The sequence below is a fragment of the Hemitrygon akajei genome, chromosome 11 (assembly GCF_048418815.1).
Source record: "Hemitrygon akajei chromosome 11, sHemAka1.3, whole genome shotgun sequence".
Classification (NCBI taxonomy): Eukaryota; Metazoa; Chordata; class Chondrichthyes; order Myliobatiformes; family Dasyatidae; genus Hemitrygon; species Hemitrygon akajei.
In genome coordinates this window covers 44791557-44813338 of record NC_133134.1, presented here as the reverse complement: position 1 = coordinate 44813338, position 21782 = coordinate 44791557, and positions in this window count along the sequence as shown.

The window sequence follows — 21782 nt, the reverse complement described above, 5'->3', positions numbered from 1 at the left end:
TAATCACAGGATCGTACCAGTGAAGCAAGTTTCTATCTATAAAAAAATAATCAATCTGAGAGTACATATGATGAACCTGAGAGAAATATGAATATTCCCTTTCTTGGGGGTGTAAAAAAATGCCACACGTCAAGAATACCACATTGAGATAAAAAAGATTTTAAAAGTAAGACTGATTTATTAGTGACAGGGGTTTTACTTGAAGAGCGGTCAAATATAGGGTCAAGCCAAAAATTAAAATCTCCACCCATCACTAAAGAATACCGATTCAAATCAGGCAGAAAAGAGAAAAGATGTTCAAAGAACAAGGAGTCATCTGTATTTGGAGCGTATACATTCGCAAATACGATTAGTTTATTCCCAAGACTACCCGAAACAATAACAAAGCGCCCATTTGTATCAGAAATTACATTATGTTGAATAAAGGGTAAATTCTGATCAAACAGGATAGAGACGCCTCTCGATCTAGATTGAGAGGGTGAGTGAAAATGTATACCCTTCCATCCTTTGAAAGAACGTGAAATATCATCTTTACGAATATAGGTTTCTTGGAGAAAGATTATATGAGTTTTAAGTTTCCGGATATAAGAGAAAATCTTATTTCGTTTAACAGGGTTATTCAGACCTTTCACATTAAAACTGAGTATATTAATAAAAGAATCCATCAAGTATCCTTTAGTAATGTATAAAAGGTAATCACAAACATGTAGATAGTGAATAAGTAAAACAGTGAAAACATCCAATCAGCTTTATAGAAGAACCCATTTCCCCCCTCCCTCCCCCCAAAGAGAGAAATCAGCCAAGGAAGGCTGAAGACTAATTCTAACGTTCCCAACCCAAAACTCTGGTGGCTCCAGAAAATATATATGTATAGCTGCGCTGAATAAACAATTGTAAATATATATATACAAAAAAAATCAAAGTAAATAAGTTTGCTAATTACAATTTTAAAAAACCATGAGAAAATATAAGTATTAGTCTCGGTAAAAAAGGAAAGACAGATAAGGAAAATCAAATATGGAAAATCAATAAGTTAAACAACATGTACTCGCGGGTGCAAAAAAAGAGTAAAGAAACAAATAGAAGATAATTAAAAAGGGAAGTGGTTTAGATAACTTCCTACATAACACTGAGAGAATATAACGTATTGTTTAAAAAGAGCTGCGAAAAACAGCAAAAGAGAAAATGGATGCAGTCTGCCTGCATATTTTGCATAGTTTGAAAGATAACAAGGCGCCAGTTACTTAGTCAAACAAATGATTAAGACTTCGTAAAACCAAGAAACCTTGTTATCAACAAAACGCCAATTACTTGATTGAACACCTGAAATTAAAACATTTAACATAAAACAACTCAAAGTTGAATTTAAGGATGGAGACTTTGTAAAAGTTTCTTAACTTCTTCGGGTTTCAACCAAGAAACCTTATTATCAGAAGTAGTAACCTTGAGTTTACACGGATCTCTGAGAGAAAGGCGACAGCCAAGCTTAAAAAGATCAGACATGACCTCTTTAAAAGCCTGTCTAGCTCTTAGAACTTCCGATGGATAATCTTGAATGATCCGAAACTGTTGATCACGAAATTGTAATATACGTTTCTTCCTTGATTCACAAAGGATCTGTTCTTTAATCTGATAGTCATAAAAACGAATGGTAATAGAGCGAGGTTTGGCAGGATCCCAATTAGGCGGGGTAATTCGGTGAACACACTCAAATTTTGGTAGTTCCGATAATATATCAGGGAATAAATCTTTCAGCATTTGAGCACAAAAATGGATAGGTTGATTACCCTCCAATTTTTCAGGAAATCCAAGAATTCTGATATTGCGCCTTCGGTTTCTGGTCTCCAAATCTGTAAGTTTCTTCAGTAACGCGTCATATTTTTAAAGTTGTTCCTTAGAAATTCTCTTGAAACCTTCGATATCCTTCTGCAACACCGGCAGAGATTCCTCGTGTAGCTTAATACGAATTTCGTGGTCATTCACAGTCTGCTGTATACTTCCAAGTTTCCGATTAAGCGTTTTCAGTTCAGATTTAACCAGGTCGAAGGAATTCTGTAACAAATCAAACTTGGATTTCAAGTCATCCAGTTTATCCAATTTTTCGAGTTTCTCTGACATTTGTTGAATCATTTCAGTCAAAGTCTCTAAAGTAGTCTCTTTTTTTGACGGCTTTCTATTCATGGTGCTCTCACCGAGATAGGTTTAAACAGCAAAGTAAGCAAATAATTTCGGAGCACGTAGCTAGTGCAACCTACTCCATTACAGCCACCGGAAGTCTCCTTTTTTACAGCCACCGGAACTTTGGTAGTTGGTAGGGGTTGACTTTTTTAATATATAAAAAAAAATTCTTTTATGATGTATGACCTATCTTTAAATTTTTGATTACAGATTGGTATACCCTTATGTGTTATGCTATAACATTTTGATCAATTTTGTTAGAATATATGAATGTACACAAGTTATGTTGAGATGTATCTATGTGTTGCACTCTGTAAATCTTTTTTTTCTTCTGAATAAAAATATTGTAAAAAGAAAAGAAGATGAGTGATAATGCATTTATGATAGCCTTCCCTTGACATTAACATTAGTGATGTTGTTCATGAGTGCCAAGCATGCCAGATTGACTGTGGCCTCTGAAAAAAATTAAATCTGGAACAAGAATCAACATTAATTCTGCTGATCTTTCCAAAATGAAGTCATAGCTGGTTTATTTATTTTGATATCTAATTCTAAGTTGGTTGCTACACTGCTAACAGATTCAATGCCAATTATTGTAGTCATTCCAGTATTACTGTTTTGTACTGAGCTTATACTTGAAAATGCATGAAATGCCAATCACACAAGTCTTTTTTTTCCACTCCTGATCAAGAGTTATAATAAAAGCACATTCTCCAACTAAAATTTTTTTGCTTTAATTGTTGAATAATTAAATGGAAAATGCATCCTGATTAATACATTCTAGATTCCTAGCTTTCAACACGAGAAGAGCTTGACAGCTGGGCTCAATTTTTCAATGAGAATATTATGTCTCATATTAATCCCTGAGCCAGACACTTAAAGTCACAAAGGGAAGCTCTAAAATCTGTGCATACACTTGAAAAACCATATAAAAGCAGGTGCTGCAAGATCCTGCCAATGTGAATCAGAAGCCTGAAACTTAATGCAGAACTACAAACTGACAAGAACTATCATTTGGAGAGCTAAACATGAGCATCAAATAACCAGCAGAACTCTGTGTGTTTTCTGCTTCCAGAGCTCAATTCCACTCTTGTCAATGTAACCAAGTTTTGAAAGTGAACAGGTGACCAGCATCAGATTTCTGTGGATATTGAACCCATGAACGCTACCTCACCTTTTTAATGTATATTATTTCTGTTTTTGCATGAGTTTTAATCTATTCAATCTACATATACTGATTTACCTGATTCACTTATTGATTTACTTATTTATTTTTACTTTTTTTCTTCTAGATTATGTTTTGCATTGAACTGCTGCTGCTAAGTTAACACATTTCACGGCATATGCCGGTGATAATAAACCTGATTTTGATTCTGATTCTGGTGTTATGTGTTCATTTCAGTGGCAGTGAGGATAGAAATTAATTCTTGGTTGCATGTACAAAACCTTGAACATGTAAAGCAGTATCCTATGCACATTGTACTCTACTTCCAAAAGTTTGGAAAGTGGCACTACGATCAAATTTCTATCAATCGATTTGAATAGATACATAGATTAGCTACACTTTTAGGTTTGATGAATTAATTGTTTTAGAATTATTACAAGAACCAAATGACAGATATACTGAATGTAACTTATTAGAAAGTTGATGAGTATCACATTGGGATGTTGGTGATTGAAAGCCAGGAGGCTCTATAAGGAGAATACTAACTGTGATGATTCGACTCCAGGGTCTACACTGGAAGTTATATGAGAGGACGTGTCAGAGCTTTTGAACCTAAAGCATTTATATCATCAAAGTATCATAAGTGATCTTTGGAGATATCTTACAAATATTCCAACACACACGTGGATATGACAGGAATAGATGAATATGGATGATACACAGGAAGAAGATATTGTAGGCTGAATGGCCTGCCCCGTGCCATACTGTCTTATGTGCCCTGTTCTAACAAAACTGGAAGCAGGAAATTTCAAGGAAAACTGATACAATCAATAACAAATCAGAGAAGATGCAAACTGATATACTTCATCTTCAGGAAATGTGTATTTCACCTTCTTGGCTAACTTTTCCACCTGATTTAGACTGGTTATGATTTTCCTTCAATCGATCAATTGGCCTCAAAGCATGAAGTGTGGATAAACCTACAGTGCAACTCCAAACAGTGTATACTTATTCAATAACTCTACAACATTCTGACTGATGCAAACTATAGCTATTCTGGGCCACTATACTTGGTGCATTTGAAACAATAGGAAGTTTTTGAAACTCAATTACAGGTGACACTGAATGGAGAATTCTAGATTTCACATGGAATCATTGTTAGAACATAGAACGTAAAAATTTACAGCACATTACAGGCCCTTCAGCCCACAATGTTGTGCTGACCATGTAACCTAACCTAGAGACTGCCTAGAATTTCCCTAGTGCATAGACCTCTAATTTTCTAAGCTCCATGTACCTATCTAAGAGGCTCTTAAAAGACCCTATTGTATTCCTTCTTCCACCACTGCCGCTGGCAGTTCATTCATAACACCCACCACTCTCTGTGTGAAAAACTTATGCCTGACATCCCCTCGGTAACTATTTCCAAGCACCTTAAAATTATGCCCCCTCGTGTTAGCAATTTCAGCCCTGGGAAAAAGCCTCTGGCTATCCACACGATCAATGCCGCTTATCAACTTACACACATTGTAAAAAAAAATGCTTTATTGTAAAAACAGCAAGAAGATGTCAAAGTTCAAAGTACATTTATTATCAAATTATGTATACATTATACAACTTTGAGATTCGTCTCCTTACAGGCAGCCACAAAACAAAGAAACCCAAAAGAATCCATTAAAAAAGGCCATCAAGCACCCAATGTGCAAAGAACAAAGAAAACAAACAATAAAAGTAAGCAAGTAGTATTCAGAACAAGAGTGAGTCCATCGACACAAAGCCCAAAGCAGCCAGAGCAGGCCACAGCCCTAGCCTCAGTTCAGTACAGAGCTGAGTAAATATTGGGGGGGCCTTCAGACATAGACGCCGAAGAAGCTGGAGCAGGCCACAGCCCTAGCCTCAGTTCAGCACAGAGCTGAGTAATTATCACACAGCAATGAGCAGAACCAGCCCAACCTTTGCCTCTTGTTCCGACATCCTGCCTTTTCAATTCATTTGGCCTGGCATTTAAATTGTCCAAACATCAGGTCATTCCTCGCACTAGGACCCGGACCAATCACATCAATACGCTCTGGGCCTAGACCCCACCACCATGTTACAGCCCATCCCAGTTTTTCCAAATTGGCCTGGTACTTAGATTCATCAAATCTTGCTCTTGGTGTAGGAGGACAGTCCTCAAGTCTGCCTCTCCACCATTCCAACTTTGCTCCACTCCACTTGCCCTGACTTTGCCTCGGACACGCCTCAACCTCGCCTCGACTTCACCTCACAGCTGCGCACTTCAACCCTTGGCTCAGCCTCGCCTTCACTCGCCTCTCCATTGTTAGCGGTGATCATTTCCCATAAGTTTTACAAGAAGCAGTGTTATTAATGAAGCATTTAGTTGTATTCTTGTGTTTTATTTGCTTCGAGTAACTAGTCACAAGGCTTCATCAGACCCGATGATTTGCAGAGGAATGTGAATTTGAAGTTAGTACTGTGCCTTGAAATCATCATAGTTAATTAGCAAAAAACATCAACAAGGAAATTAGTTGAAAGATGAGGAAAAAATGGAGTTTGAATACTAACTGTACTGTTGCATATGGAAAAGCTGCATCTGAGGGGAAATTATGACCTGCAAATGAAGAAGTTTGTCATTTCATGTGAATTTATTATTCGGATAATAAAGCTATATACACACTCAGTGGCCACTTTATCAGGTATATCTGTACACTTGCTCGTTAATGCAAATACCTAATCAGCCAATCATGCTGCAGCAACTCCATGCAGACGTGACCAAGATGTTCAGATATTAACATAGAAACATAGAAAATAGGTGCAGGGGTAGGCCATTTGGCCCTTTGAGCCTGCACCTTCATTCAGTATGATCATAGCTGATCATCCAACTCAGAACCCTGTACCTGCTTTCTCTCCATACCCCCGATCCCTTTAGCCACAAGGGCCATATCTAACTTCCTCTTAAATATAGCCAATGAACCGGCCTCAACTGTTTCCTGTGGCAGAGAATTCCACAGATTCACCACTCTCTGTGTGAAGAAGTTTTTCCTCATCTTGGTCCTAAAAGGCTTCCCCTTTATCCTTAAACTGTGACCCCTCGTTCTGGACTTCCCCAACATCGGGAACAATCTTCCTGCATCTAGCCTGTCCAATCCCTTTAGAATTTTAGACGTTTCAATAAGATCCCCCCTCAATCTTCTAAATTCCAGAGAGTATAAACCTAGTCGATCCAGTCTTTCTTCATATGAAAGTCCTGCCATCCCAGGAATCAATCTGGTGAACCTTCTTTGTACTCCCTCTATGGCAAGAATGTCTTTTCTCAGATTAGGGGACCAAAACTACACACAATACTCCAGGTGTGGTCTCACCAAGGCCTTGTACAACTGCAGTAGAACCTCCCTGCTCCTTTTGCTACTCAAATCCTTTTGCTATGAATGCCAACATACCATTCGCCTTTTTCACAGCCTGCTGTACCTGCATGCCCACTTACAATGACTGATGTACAATGACACCCAGGTCTCGTTGCACCTCCCCTTTTCCTAATCGGACACCATTCAGATAATAATCTGCTTTCCTGTTCTTGTCACCAAAGTGGATACCCTCACATTTATCCACATTAACTTGCATCTGCCATGAATTTGTCCACTCACCTAGCCTATGCAAGTCACCCTGCATCCTCTTAGCATCCTCCTCACAGCTAACACTGCCGCCCAGCTTTGTGTCATCCGCAAACTTGGAGATGCTGCATTTAATTCCCTCATCTAAATCATTAATATATATTGTAAACAACTGGGGTCCCAGCACTGTGCCTTGCGGTACCCCACTAGTCACTGCCTGCCATTCTGAAAAGGTCCCGTTTATTCCCACTCTTTGCTTCCTGTCTGCCCACCAATTCTCTATCCACATCAATACCATACCATATTGTTAGACCAAACATCAGAATGGGGAAGAAACATGGTCTAAGTGAATTTGACTGTGGAATAATTGTTGGTGCCATACGGGGTGGTTTGGGTATCTCAGAAACTGGGACTATTCACACACAAAAGTATAGAGGTTACAGAGGATGGTACAAAAAAACAAAAGAAAAAGCATCCAGTAAGCAGCAGTTGAGTGGGTGAAAATGCTTATCGATGAGAGAGTTCAGAGAAGAATGGCCAGAGTAGTTCAAGCTGACAAGGAAGGTGTCAGTAACTCAAATAATCAGACGTTACAACAGTAGTATGTAGAGGAACATTTCTGAATACACAACATATCAAACTTTGAAGTGGATGGACTACAGCATCAGAAGACCATAGTGGGTTCCGTGCATGTACCCTAATAAAGTGGCGAGTGAGTATATTGTGGAATCTATTTGAGTACAGGGAATAATGCAGCTTCCAGCCCATTGAAATCTATATTATTTATAGTTTTCAATAATCTCTATTGTGTTTCTTTATTCTCTTGCAAATGCCTGCAAGGAAACTAATCTTAAGGTAATGGGTGGTGACATATAGGTACTTCAGTAATAAACTTAGTTTGAACTTTGAATTATAACACAGCCTGAACCCAGTTGGATAGCTTCTCACTTCCCAGAAATGGCATACCACCAGCAGATGACATCGTGAAGGAAGATTTTCACACGGAATAGATCAGAGTTACAGAAGTGTTGACGTTTGACTGATCAAATCCAGGGCTGTCATCAGGGATTGTTGGGATTGGTGTGTGAATGCTAATTATTCTTACTGAGAAATGTTTTCTTAAAGAAATTAGTTGGTGCTCACATTTCCATCCTAAGTTGTGAAAAGCCTGGCACCCGACTCATCCAGATTGATTATGTGATCCTCTGAAAATGACCATTTGCAGCACCGTCCTTGCAAAATGATTCAGACAATGCATTTTATGTAGAAATTAGTTCTTTTTTATGTGTGGCTGCATTTTAATTGCTTTTTATTTGTGATTTGTTTGAGGTGGAATAATTGAAATAAAAATAAAATGAAGATTTGAAATCAGTAAATTTCACCCAATGACACTGTTTGGTTGAGGAAAATACAAGGGGGCTGAAATTTGACTTGGTTGGTAGTCATCAGTTAGTTGTGCTCACACTACACAATTCCGTTCTATTAATTTGACATTCACATCGCTCTGCTTCGGAAGCAAAGTGCAATATGTTGCCACTGTCATCTAGCACTTCACTGTTACCAACCTGGGGTGAATTTTTATGCTTTAAATTGCTCCCTTCATTATTTTATCGCAAAGACAATTGCCACTGATTGCCTCAATCAGCAACACAATATTTCTTAATTATTCCTTAAGCAGGCTCACGGCTCTTTAACCTCGCCCCCTCCACCTTGCCAACCTACACATACACAGGATCATGCGCATGGTAGCTACTTCTGATAGCTGCTCATAGGCAGATCTCTTTCTTTATTGACTTGAGATCAAGGCAACATGGTTGGCTAATACCAAGTAGCACTACCCTCAGGCCGATAAAGATGTCAAAGGCAGCAGGAATTGATAATTTCCTCATTGAGAATTCCTATACCCACGACAATGCCAGCTGAAACCAGTCATTTGGAAAAAAAAGATAATTAGTTGCCTTAAGTCCAAAAGTTAAAGATAATTGCTACATTTTATTCATCAGACTATAATGTAATCAGTTTTTCAAAGAATATACGGGCAAGTGTTAAGCAATAAGGTCCATTAAGTTTCACAAGTGTGTATATTCAATATGTTATTGCTTTTGACTCATCATTTGTAATAGAATATAAATTAATAAGCTTGAATAAATTCCAAGGCAACTAGCATTTCATTCTCATTGTCATAATGAAGACCTCCACTGGAGTTTGGACTGAGCAGTGACATTTTAATACTTCAAAGCAATCTATCAGGAAAAAGACTCCATGAGAACTCTAATTACCACTTGCAACGATGCCCATACGGCGACATCTTCTTCCATGGCTACGTGGAAGCAAAGTGAAACCTGCTGGTAAATCAATGTTTCCCAAATTTTAAAAAAAACTAAATGAACACCTACAAAACTAATACTGGAAAATTCAGAAGGGAGCAGGTGTGTGGTAAAGAGACAACTTACGAGTGATTGTTGATATTGTTCTGAATTATACATTCTTGCTTCAATGGCATACTTCTTGGATACACACAAGAGATTCTATGGATGTTAGATATGCTGGAGGAACTCAGCACGTCAGGCAGCATCCTATGGAGAGGAATAAGCAGTTGACGTTTCCGGTCGAGACCCTTCATCATTGTTGATGAAGAGCTTTGGCCTCCAGGATTTGATGTGTGTTGATACTTCTTGACTTTCAATGAGTGCTTTGCATACAACAATAAACAGTTAGAGCTAAAAACAAACGATCTATAACCATAATTTTTATTGAAAGTAGAAACTCCCAACTAAATGCCCATATCTATTGTGATGCAAACCAGCTCTTGCTGTAAAATTGCTGTATACAATACATATTATATTGATATCCGTGTAATATGGAAATAAACCCATACAATCAATTGGATATATACATTTTCTGAAAAAGAATTCTCTGAACTGGCAACTGAAGCTGCTCAGAACGGCTGGAAGACCAAGATTTTCCCTGTAGAAGTGGGATGCAGGGGATTCATTGCTACATCTGTGTGTGGCATCCGTCGGTCTCAAGAGACCATGGATCTGCGCCTGGAGTTTCCAGGGCGCAGGCCTGGGCAGGGTTGTATGGGAGACCGGCAGTTGCCCAAGCTGCAGGCCTTCCCCTCTCCACGCCACCGATGTTGTCCAAGAGAAGGGCACTAGGACCCATGCAGCTTGGCACCGGTGACGTCGCAGAGCAATGTGTTGTTAAGTGCCTTGCTCAAGGACACAAACACACTGCCTCAGCTGAGGCTCGAACCAGTGACCTTCAGGTTACTAGTCTGATGCCTTGCCCACTAGGCCACACTCCAACAGACCAGTCTACTGAAGAAGATGGGGGTGAGGGATGTTTCCCTCCATCAAACAATCAAGTCCTTGTCAAATGCAGCAGAAGAAAGCAGCAATTGGATTTGGATTAAAAGGAAAGACAACAACTGCAAGATGAAGACAGGAGGGTATGGAACTAAGTGGGGTGTACCTGGGACTCCAGGTAGCACCGTTGAGCCCTCTGGAGATGTCGTGGGCTTATCAACGAAACGTCAAAGAAGGAGGGTGCCCACCTGATGACGTAGTTACCCTCCTCATCACCACTCCAAGCCTACTGCCAACATCGAGAGTGCCGACTTTATCATAGGGATTGAAACATTGTCCTATTAGCTCTACTACTTACGAACTTAGACAATCAGATAACTATTCATATTAAAACGAACTTGTAAATTTCAAGAATATGTATTCAAAGGATTTCTCGTTTACTATTCATAAAACTCTTCATTTCCAACTGCATTTAAGTCTCAACACCAGGCACCAGTATTTCACTTCCGAGGTGTGCTTCATTCGCATCAAATTTCCTTCCAAGTCTGTGGCCTCAGAATAATTGTCAAACATTTTATTGTGCATTCTGGATCATTATTTTCATGCTCTAGGTATCTAATAATTTATTCACAAAAGCTTAATACAGATTCCACTCATTACATACGATTACACACTATATTTGTGTACGCTACTGGATACTGTAAATATAATCTCTATTTTGGGTACTTTCTAAATCTTTCCATCTTCATGCGTCAGCTTTCACATAACCTTGTATCTAGACTGACATCATACGTTTACCTTTTATAGCTGTTACGTTTGAAGTAACAAAATCATCTCCTATAACTTTCCCTTTCTGAATTGCTCTGACATAATCAACACGGAGCACAAGCAACAAAACAGCAGCAAAGCAGGCCATTTTCTTGCCTCCCACTCTCAAACACAATCCTCATAGACTAACCAAGATAATCCATCTTCTTCAGCCTCCAATGAACTCAGGTTCAGACTTGAATTAGACTTGGACAGGAAGACATTGGGTCTTCAAGAGTCTCAGCCGACTCACAGGGGTTCGCAGACCTGGGACTCTGGCTAACAGAGCTCAACTTCGCACCTCCGATTCAATCGTTGGGCCTCAATCCTCAGCAGGACTGACAATCACCAAACACCTGGCCTCGAACTCTCACCAATTCGTGAACCCAGGGGGTCTTCGGACCTTGTTCTTCCTGTCCACACAGAATTCCAACCCCAGAACTTTCGCATATCACTCCTTCAACCAGCAACATCTCAAATTCAACAGCAATGAAATGGGTTTGCTGCTTCTGATGGCTTTGGGTGGCCTGTCCACAAAACCCTAAACTCTGAAGAATATTTTAAGCCCCATCCAATACAGGTATCTATGGCTACCCTCACTTTAGGGAGGTTATACTGTATCCACCTACTCTTCAAGGACTAGCTTACTTTCTTATCTAGTCTCTGTGGCAATGGCTAGCTGCCTATGCCCACTACTTGAGTTATGCCCAACTCCACCAAGCAGGAGATGCTTCCAACTAATGAAATAATTTAAACACAGCTATCTTCTTTTTAATGACACATGTTTAAGTTTAGACAAATACTCCTTAGCACACATTTGACACTCACAGATTCCTGATGTATAAATGATTTCCAAACTACAAGGATTTCCAAACATAGCTCCAATTTTTACAAACTAGAAGAACATACCAGTAGCTTGCAGACAAACCAATCATCCGTTGCAGAAAATAAAATTTAAGCGATTTATTTTAGTTTTTCATTCTGTCACTCCATCATTCTGTTATTTCCTAATCCCCAATGAGTTCTAATACTTATAGTGATTTTGTTGTTGTTGTTGTTCCATTTTCCCCCTTCCCATTTCCACAGCACCTGCCTGTTTTTTACGAGGTCAAGTTGCTAGCTCAATGCTCAACCCAGGACGGATGTGAAGTGTGCAAGGAGTCAGCCTGGATTCGAACTCAGGACCATTCGCCTGGAAGTCCAGTGCTGTTGCCACTATTCCACTTGCCAAATTATAGCGATTTTGCATGTGACATTTTCCAGACTCTTTAACTGGGACAAAGTAACTTTAAGATGGTTTTAAAAGCATCTAGAGACAGAGATCCCTAACATCTAGAATTAATGCCATGACAGCTGACGCCTTGAAAACACAAACATCCAACTTGTAACCATGCTTGATGTACTAAGTGACATGCCCCTATGGCCTTGCGTTTGGCTAATGCAGACACAAACTCTGCTAATCACATCACTTTTCAGCCACACCTCTTAGCAGTCAGCTCCCCCACTGTGGGTGAGCAGCCCTTGCTCATGTACGCAAAGCGTGCATCCAACTTCAAACTGATTGCTGCTTCCAATTTACACTAAGAACTGGGGACTGGGTCTTATTTACAGCAAGAAGCTGAGCAAAGAACATTTGTTAAAAACTTAGCTTTATCACCAACAGCTCTGACGCTTTGGGAAGGTCACACTGCTGTGTTAGAAAGCTGAGTTTAGCAATAAGCTTCTCGAGCCCTCAGAAGTGAATATTGATCGCATGCTATGTTAGTAAATAAGCATATGCAGAGTTAAAACATAACATCCTTCAATAAAGTCAGTGATTCTCAACTAAATAGCAATATATGGGTGCAATGAACCTGGAGTCATACCATGTGATACAAATCAGTTTTGAAAGTGCCATATACACATGTACACACTACATGTTCTGCATTTCTATAACCCAGTAGTTAATACTAAATCTCCTTTGTGTGAAAGACGGAGACCTATAAATTCTACCTTGAGTGAAATTTATTCTAAAATCCAATTGCTAAGTGCAATATGAATGTCACTGGTGCAGCTGGAAATGGCAGCTTAGTCTTCCAGGCACATGACTCACTGACACACAGAGATGGCTGGGCATGTCTGAGTGTTTTTTATGTCACTTTCTAATTTCCAAATGGATTACACAGTTCATGAATGCCCTTGGCTTGCCCTCCAGGCGTAGGTCTTGATCTAAGAGGAAAGCCAGCTTCAGCGTCACTTAAGAGGCTCTTCCTACCCATCCTGCAGAAGTATGGCTGGTAATGTTCCATTCCATTCATCCAGAGAGGTCCTAATATCTTCATCCTTAAAATTAAGTGTCTCCCCTTTCTCCTGCCGGCCACCACAATATCAGTTGCCTACCCCTATCTGTGCCAAATTTTATCAACTATCAGAGACACATGGTGCATGTGATCACTACCAACCTGGCATAGGAGCAAACCTGACCAAAAGTGCGATTTGGAGAGCTCCCACCAGGAAGCGTGATCACAGAAGCAAGATGATACTTTGCCCAGGGCTGATGATTCATTGCTTCAATTTTGTACATGGGTTCCTATCTGTATGTTACTTGTGTTAGAATAATGTTCCCCCAATAAAAGCAGAAGAGGCCTCATTGTCCACCTTTTTACATAGACTTTAGAGAGTCTATACCCCTAATCAGAGTTAAGCTGTATAGCAGAGAAATAGGCTTTTCAGCCCATTGTATCCATGCTGACCTTTGTGCCTATCTACACTGATCCCACTTTCCCGCTTTAGGACTAAATCCTTCAATTCCTTCCCTATTTAACTGTCTGACTAAATTGTTTTACTTAACTGCCTGATTTCCTCTATGTTTATGCTTCTGATTAAAACATTTTAACAGACTGCTTCAAAATTAAAACCCTGACATTTCAGCAATAGAACCATTTACTGTTTGCGGAAATATAAATACTTACCATAAGTACAGTTGCAGAAGCTACAGACTAATTAGACTACTGCCTTAATTGTGCACTTGTAACATGTATCATGAAATCCCCACATCTCATACCAACCCATCGTTCTACTTCTGCTAATATTATTAAGGAGAAAATTATTGCCTGCTACACAAAATACAGCACCACAGATGCAGTGACAATACACAAGGGGAAAAATACTTCAGAAAAGCATATGGAAGCATAGGTTTGAGGGAATTCATTAAAGGAAAAGAGTCATAAATTTTAGACTACCCAGAAAATAGAGAGTTAGGAATTAGTTTCCATGGCTCCTCATATTGTAATTCTGGGTTATATTATTCAGCACAGGAAACTGAAACATCTTATTATCATACCACATCTGCCAAAATTGTATTGTTGATTATAAAAGTGGCAGAGGGTCAAAGAACATGTTTTATTCAACAACCAGTTGGTAATGAGGTCCTGATTGGTGCCTACTTAATGAAGTTTGCAGCTGCTAGTTAGAAATCTCTTACTCTCATAGTTTGTAAATGCTTTTGTTATATGTAGTATGTTAATTGTTGTAGAATTGAATAAAAGCTATCAGAAATTATGTGGGACGTCTTTGGAGCTGTTTGACCACCTCCAATATTAAAATGAGTACAAAAAAAATGCTGTGAGAAATATTACACTTTTACAGATAATCATAACTCCTTGCGAGACACATATGCTGACAACTTCACCGTTGCCAGCTCATGTAAGCAACTTACATTACTACAGATGTTCTCATCTGGAGAATGGAAATACTTAACACATTCTAAGAATAGGAAAGACCTAACCCAGGACATTTACCTGTTAATTATTAATTAACAGGTACCTGTTTTATTATTAATAAAAGGGATTAATGAGATGAAGTGTAGGACAAATTTAAAGAAGAACATGGTAACCTGCTTCAATGACTATTGTCTAGTAGAACGTACTTCCACTGTGATGAAGTGTCTTGAGAGGTTGGTGATGAAGCATATCAGCTCCTGCCTCAGAAGCAACTTGGATCTGCTGCAATTTGCCTTGCAAGAACAGGCCCAGAGCAGATCCCAACTCATCGGCTCCTCACTCAACCGTGAGACATCTGGACAGCAAAGGTGCATACTCAGGATGCTCTTTATCAACTACAGCTCACCATTCAATGCCGTCATCCCCTCAAAACTAATCAATAAGCTTCAGGACCTTGGCCTCAATACCTGCTTGTGCAATTGGATCCTCAATTTCCTCAGTCACAGACACCAGTCAGTTTGGATTGGCAACAACATCTCCTTCACAATCCCCATCAGCACAGGTTCACCACAAGACTGTGTGTTTAGCCCCCTGCTCTACTCACTTTACACTTATGGCTGCGTGGCTAAGCACGGCACCAATGCCACATTCAAGTTTGCTGATGACACCACTGTCATTGGCCAAATCTAAGGTAGTGATGAATCAGCATATAGGAGGGAGACTGAAAATCTGACTGAGTGGTGCCACAACAACAACCTCTCACTCAATGTCAGCAAGACCAAGGAGCTGATTATTAAATTCATGAGGAGGAAACCAGAGGTCCATGAGCCAGTCCTCATCAGTGGATCAGAGGTGGAGAGAGTCAGCAACTTTAAATTCCTCAGTCTTAACCATTTCAGAGGCCCTGTCCTGGGCCCAGCATATAAGGGCAATAATGAAGAAAGCACAGCAAAGCTTCTACTTCGCTAGGTGTTTACGAAGATTCAGCATGACATCTAAAACTTTGACAAACTTCTATAGATGTGTAGTGGAGAATATATTGACTGGCTGCATCACAGCCTGGTATGGAAGCACCGATGCTCAAAAATACTACAAAAAGTAATGGATAAAGTCCAGTCCATCTTGAGTAAAGCCCTCCCACCATTGAGCACATCTAAATGAATGTTGTCACAGGAAAACACTTGCCCCATTGTTGAGAAGTTCTCTCAACCCAGGGACTCAATTCCAAGGATTCTTCACCTCATATTCTCAATATTTATTTATTTATTTTATGTTTGCTTGTTTATTTATTTGCATAGTTTTTACACACAAGTTGAACGCCCACTCAATGCCGTCTTTCATTGATGGTTATTATTCTATTATAGATTTACTGAGTATGCACACAAGAAAATGAATCGCAAGGTAACATATATGTACTTTGATGATAAAGTTACTTTGACCTTTGAAATCATAATCAGAAGAGATTCTGCAGATGCTGGAAATCCAGAGCAACACACACAAAATGCTGAAGGAACTCAGCAAGTCAGGCAGCATCTGTGGACGACAATAAACAGTTGACGTTTTGGACATCGGGACAAGAAAGGACTTCCCAGTGGAGCAGCAAATCATAAACACAAGTGATTCTGCAGATTCTGGATTTTTTTTTTCATCAGAGGATTCACATGATACATGTGAGTATCATGTCCTGTCACTCATAAAAACAATGACATAATCATTAATCAGATGAGAATCTTAAAATGGAAAATTGGTTTCAAAACAAGTCAAAACCATGGGATAGATAGCATTTATTTGAGAGTGTTGAGGGAGGCTAAAGAAGAGGTTTACAGAGCATTGGGTTGAGAGTGTCAATGGCTAATTGTACTTTTCCAGCAGGTGGTGGGCAAATAATTTAAGACGGATAAGTGTGGAGGAAAATTCAGAACTTGCTGCTTGGGAATAGCTACAAATGACTAATTAAGAAGTTGAAATTAACTTTAGGACTGTGATCAGGAACCTTCTCTTCAGATAAATAGTAACAAATGTATAAAACAAAATAGCGAGGGGAAAGGGCTGAAATTGTTTTAATACCGTACATAATATAAGAGTGTGTAGACCCCATGCTACCAACACATAAAGCACAAATCGTGACGTGCTTTTGTGCGGCTTTCATTAATTTGGAAAAGGGGTACAATCTTAGCAGCTCCCTTCATTAATTAGGTAGTAGGGTGGATTGAAAATGAGGATGTGGAACCTGGTCTTGGGGCTTGGCAGCCAGTGGAACTTGCCGAGATTTTAGGGATGGTATGATTGACTTTCTGCATCAATTTGTGCAGGTTTAATGAGAGATGGATTGCAGAGGGCATCTATGGAATGTTCCAATCCCACGTAACTCCTCAAATCTTCTGATTGTCCACCTCACATCTCCAGAAATAATGTGCAATTTATGAGTCAGTCAAACGGACTCGCTTTTACATTGGTCCTTCAGATTAGATCTAGACAAACTGTAAGCCAAACACAATAGTTGAGATTACTGGTCTGTACACTTCAGATCATCTTATTAGTAGGAAGCAAAACCCAACTCTGTCCAATAGGTTTCACAAATAGACACAAAAGTATTCACCACAATGGATGATACCTCATCGCATTTCTGAGTGAGTGTTCAAATCTGCTGACCTTGGTCAGAACGTCTGCATGGAAGGAGGAAGTTAGAAGTATAACTGATCAGCTGAAAAGTTTCCAGATGGCAGGATGCTGAGCTTCATGCTTCAGAGAGTCAGAAGTTCAAACTACGGCTAGGACAGGTGTAGGGAACAGGACTCCGTATTTGTATTTTCCAACCAGCTGGTTGTCAGTTGGCATTCCCCAGGCCTCACTTATATAATGTGGACGAACTTCCAGCTCATAGTTGTCCTGACACTGGATCTAACTCTTAAAGGTGATAAATCTAAATGAATAAAGTGACTCCAAATATTAACTCTGTTTCTTTCTTCACTTAACTGGCTCAGTGTTTCCAGCTTTAATTTCTACTAAGTGCATAAATCAAATGACTTCTTGACCAACAGATCGCAATTAGTAAGAATGGGCAGCAACACTTCCACTGCAATTATTCTCAGTACTGATACTCTTCAAGGCTGTGCCCACAGCTTCCTGTTGAGCACCCTGCACACTCATGACTGTGTGACCAGATTCTGCTCTAACTACAAGTTTGTAGATGATTCCACCACAGTGGGATGTATCTCAGATAATGATGAGTCAGAGTACAGGAAGGAGAAAAGCAGCTAAGTAACATGGTGTCCTGGCAACAATCTTTCCCTCAACATCAGCAAAACAAAAAAGCTGGTCGTTGACTTCAGAAAAGGAGTAGAGCAGATGCTCCTGTATTCTTCAATTGCACTGAGGTCGAAAGGGTTGAAAGCTTCAAGTTCCTAGAAATGATTATCACCAATATCATGTCCTGGTCCAAACCATGTAGACATATCATGTCCTGGTCCAACCGTGTAGACATATCATGTCCTGGTCCAACCATGTAGACCATAGCCAAGAAAGCTCACCAATATCTCTACTTCCATCAAGAGGCAAAAGAAATCTGGCATGTTTCCATCAACCCTTACCAATCTTTATTGATACATGTAGAAAGCATCCTATGTGAAAGCATCACGGCTTGGTACGGTGACTGCTCTGCCTGTGACCGCGGGAAACAGCAGAGTTGTGGTCACAGCTCATAGCATTATTGAAACCAGCTTCCGCTCCATCCACCCTGTCTATGCTTCCCGTTGCTGCAGGAAAACAGCTAGGACCCCATCTACCTCAAACATTTACTCTTCTCCCCTCTCCCAGTTACAAGCATGAAAGTTACAAGCATGAAAGCATGAATACCAAGTTCAAGGATAGCTTCTACCCTGCTGTAATAATGCTATTTAAAAGTTCCCTAGGACAAAAAGATGGGCTCTTGACCTCACAATCTACCTTTTAATGAATGTACCTTATTGACTTCCTGCACTGCATTTTCTCTGTAGCTATTGCACTGTATTTTGCAATTTTGTTATTGTTTAAACTTGTACTGTGTAATAAATTGATCTGTATGAAGAGTAAGCAAGACAAGCTTTCCACTGTATTTCAGATCATGTCGATAATAACCCGATCCCGGTTCCAATTCCAATTCCGATCTGTGTCTTTGTCCCTCCCGTGACATTCTGTAATCCTGCCTCATAAGGAGCCGGGAGGAAGACCGAGGCAGCATTTAACAAGCATAATCATATGCATTATTTTCACCAAAGGTATCCCTGCAGCACCTTTCAATCTTGATGTTTACCAGCTTATCACACATGCTAATTCTTACATGGTCATTGCCTGATATGAATGTGTTTCAGGGCAGCACGGTAGCGTAGTGGTTAGCAAGATGCTTTAACAGTACCAGCGACCCGGGTTCACTTCCCACTGATGCCTGTAAAGTGTTTGTACATTCTCCGTGTGACTGTGTGGGTTTCCTCTGGGTGCTCCGGTTTCCTCCCACAGTCCAAAGACACACCAATTGGTAGGGTAACTGGTCATTACAAATTGTTCTGTGATTAGGACAGGGTTAAATTGGGGTTTGCTGGATGATGCAGTTCGAAGGGCCATAAGGCTGTATGTCAATTAAAAAACAATGAAATTTAAAAATATAAATGTCTGATACACTCTTCTAAGAATTGTGCGACTCTCGGCATCTTCACTGCTCCTCTCCTGAGGAAATTCTGATTAGAAACCCCATTGCCTCAGTATTATTGAGCACAAGAACACTTGGCTCAATTCCTCCTGACTCAAAAGTGAAAGAGGAAATAATGTAAAATTTGCCAATTAGCCACCAAATTGCTACTGCGTGTCACACAATAGATGAGTTGTATGTAAATTTCCATATAGAGCTCACTAATAACCCCAGACTTGTTTTATACAAGAAGCTCTGCACCATACACTGGGGATCTTCATTGAAATTAGCAGCAAATAGCAATAAAATGTACCAGAAACTGGAATGCAACACACACAAAATGCTGCAGGAACTCAGCAGGTCAGGCAGCATCTATGGAAATGAATAAACAGTCAGTGTTTCAGACCAAGACCCTTCATCAGTCTTGTTTGTTTCCCTGTGAGCACCTCTCTCCTCTTCTCCCCTTCCCTTTGAGCTTCAGAGACTGACTTAGTGCCAGACCTCATTGTTGCGGTTTTCCCCTGGTAGGTCAACACCCCACCCCCAACACTTTCCAAGGCAATGTCCTTGTTATTAAGGGGAGCAGCCAAAGGGATATTCTACACATTAACCTATTCATTTTCCCTCTTCTGACAGTCACCCAGCTTCCTGCCTCCTGCAACTTGAAGGTGACTGCAACGCCTATGTATGAACTCCTCATTCTCACAAATAAGCCGAAAGTTGTCCAACTCCAGCTCCAGTTCCCTTATAAGGTCTGTAATGAGCTTGACCCAAATGCACTTCTCACAGATGTAGCAATCACAGAGACTGGAGGTCTCCCAGATCTCCAACATCTTGCATGAGAAGCCCATCCCTAACCTGAAACCTACTGTCACTACTCTCATTAGGCACTAATTAAGAGAGAAACCCAACCTAGCCTCTGCCTCTTCTCACCAAAGGCTCTTGAACTAAAGCCCCAATTCCCCACTCTAAATCTATTTTGCTCCAACAATGGCCACTCCTACAAAGGCCACTTCGCTTAAGCCTAACTTCGGTTTTTGCCTTTGCCAATTGCCTAATAACTCAAAATATCTCAAGCACAGCAGCAAGTCCCAACAAGCCCTGCCCACTTTTTAACTCTGACGCAAAACTCCACACGTTGCTGTTCCCACAATCTCAAAGTCATATCTGATATCTGCCCAATAACTCCTGCTAGCGGGTAAATTAGTAAATTGGCAAACCAGTTTATTATTGTCACATGAACCAAGGTGCGGTGAAAGACTTGCATACTGTTTATACTGATCAATTCATTGTATCAATGTATTGAGGTGGAACAAGGGAAAACAACTGAGTACAGAATGACGTTTTACGGTTACAGAGGAAGTGCAGTGCTGGCAGACAATAAGGTGCAAGCTAATAAAGGGTTAAATTGTGAAGTCATGTGTCCTTCTTATTGTAGTACGGAACCTAGATGGGGTCAGTTGTGCTGTGAGGATTACATTCCTTGACTTCTCTAGTGCCTTTAACACCATCCAGCCCAAGATCTTAAAGCACAAACTAACGGAGATGGGAGTAGACTCTCACATGGTGGATTGGATAGTGGACTACTTGACAGATAGACCTCAGTATGTGCGGTTGGGAGACTGTAGGTCTGACACAGTGGTCAGCAGCACAGGAGCGCCACAGGGAACCGTACTCTCTCCGGTCCTGTTCACCCTGTACACATCTGACTTCCAATATAACTCGGAGTCCTGCCATGTGCAGAAGTTCGCTGATGACACGGCCATAGTGGGGTGTGTCAGGAATGGACAGGAGGAGGAGTATAGGAAACTGATACAGGACTTTGTGATATGGTGCAACTCAAACTACCTGCGTCTCAATGTCACCAAGACCAAGGAGATGGTGGTGGACTTTAGGAGATCTAGGCCTCATATGGAGCCAGTGATCATTAATGGAGAATGTGTGGAGCAGGTTAAGACCTACAAGTATCTGGGAGTACAGTTGGACGAGAAGCTAGACTGGACTGCCAACACAGATGCCTTGTGCAGGAAGGCACAGAGTCGACTGTACTTCCTTAGAAGGTTGGCGTCATTCAATGTCTGCAGTGAGATGCTGAAGATGTTCTATAGGTCAGTTGTTGAGAGCGCCCTCTTCTTTGTGGTGGCGTGTTGGGGAGGAAGCATTAAGAAGAAGGACGCCTCACGTCTTAATAAGCTGATAAGGAAGGCGGGCTCTGTCGTGGGCAAAATACTGGAGAGTTTAACATCGGTAGCTGAGCGAAGGGCGCTGAGTAGGCTACGGTCAATTATGGAAAACCCTGAACATCCTCTACATAGCACCATCCAGAGACAGAGAAGCAGTTTCAGC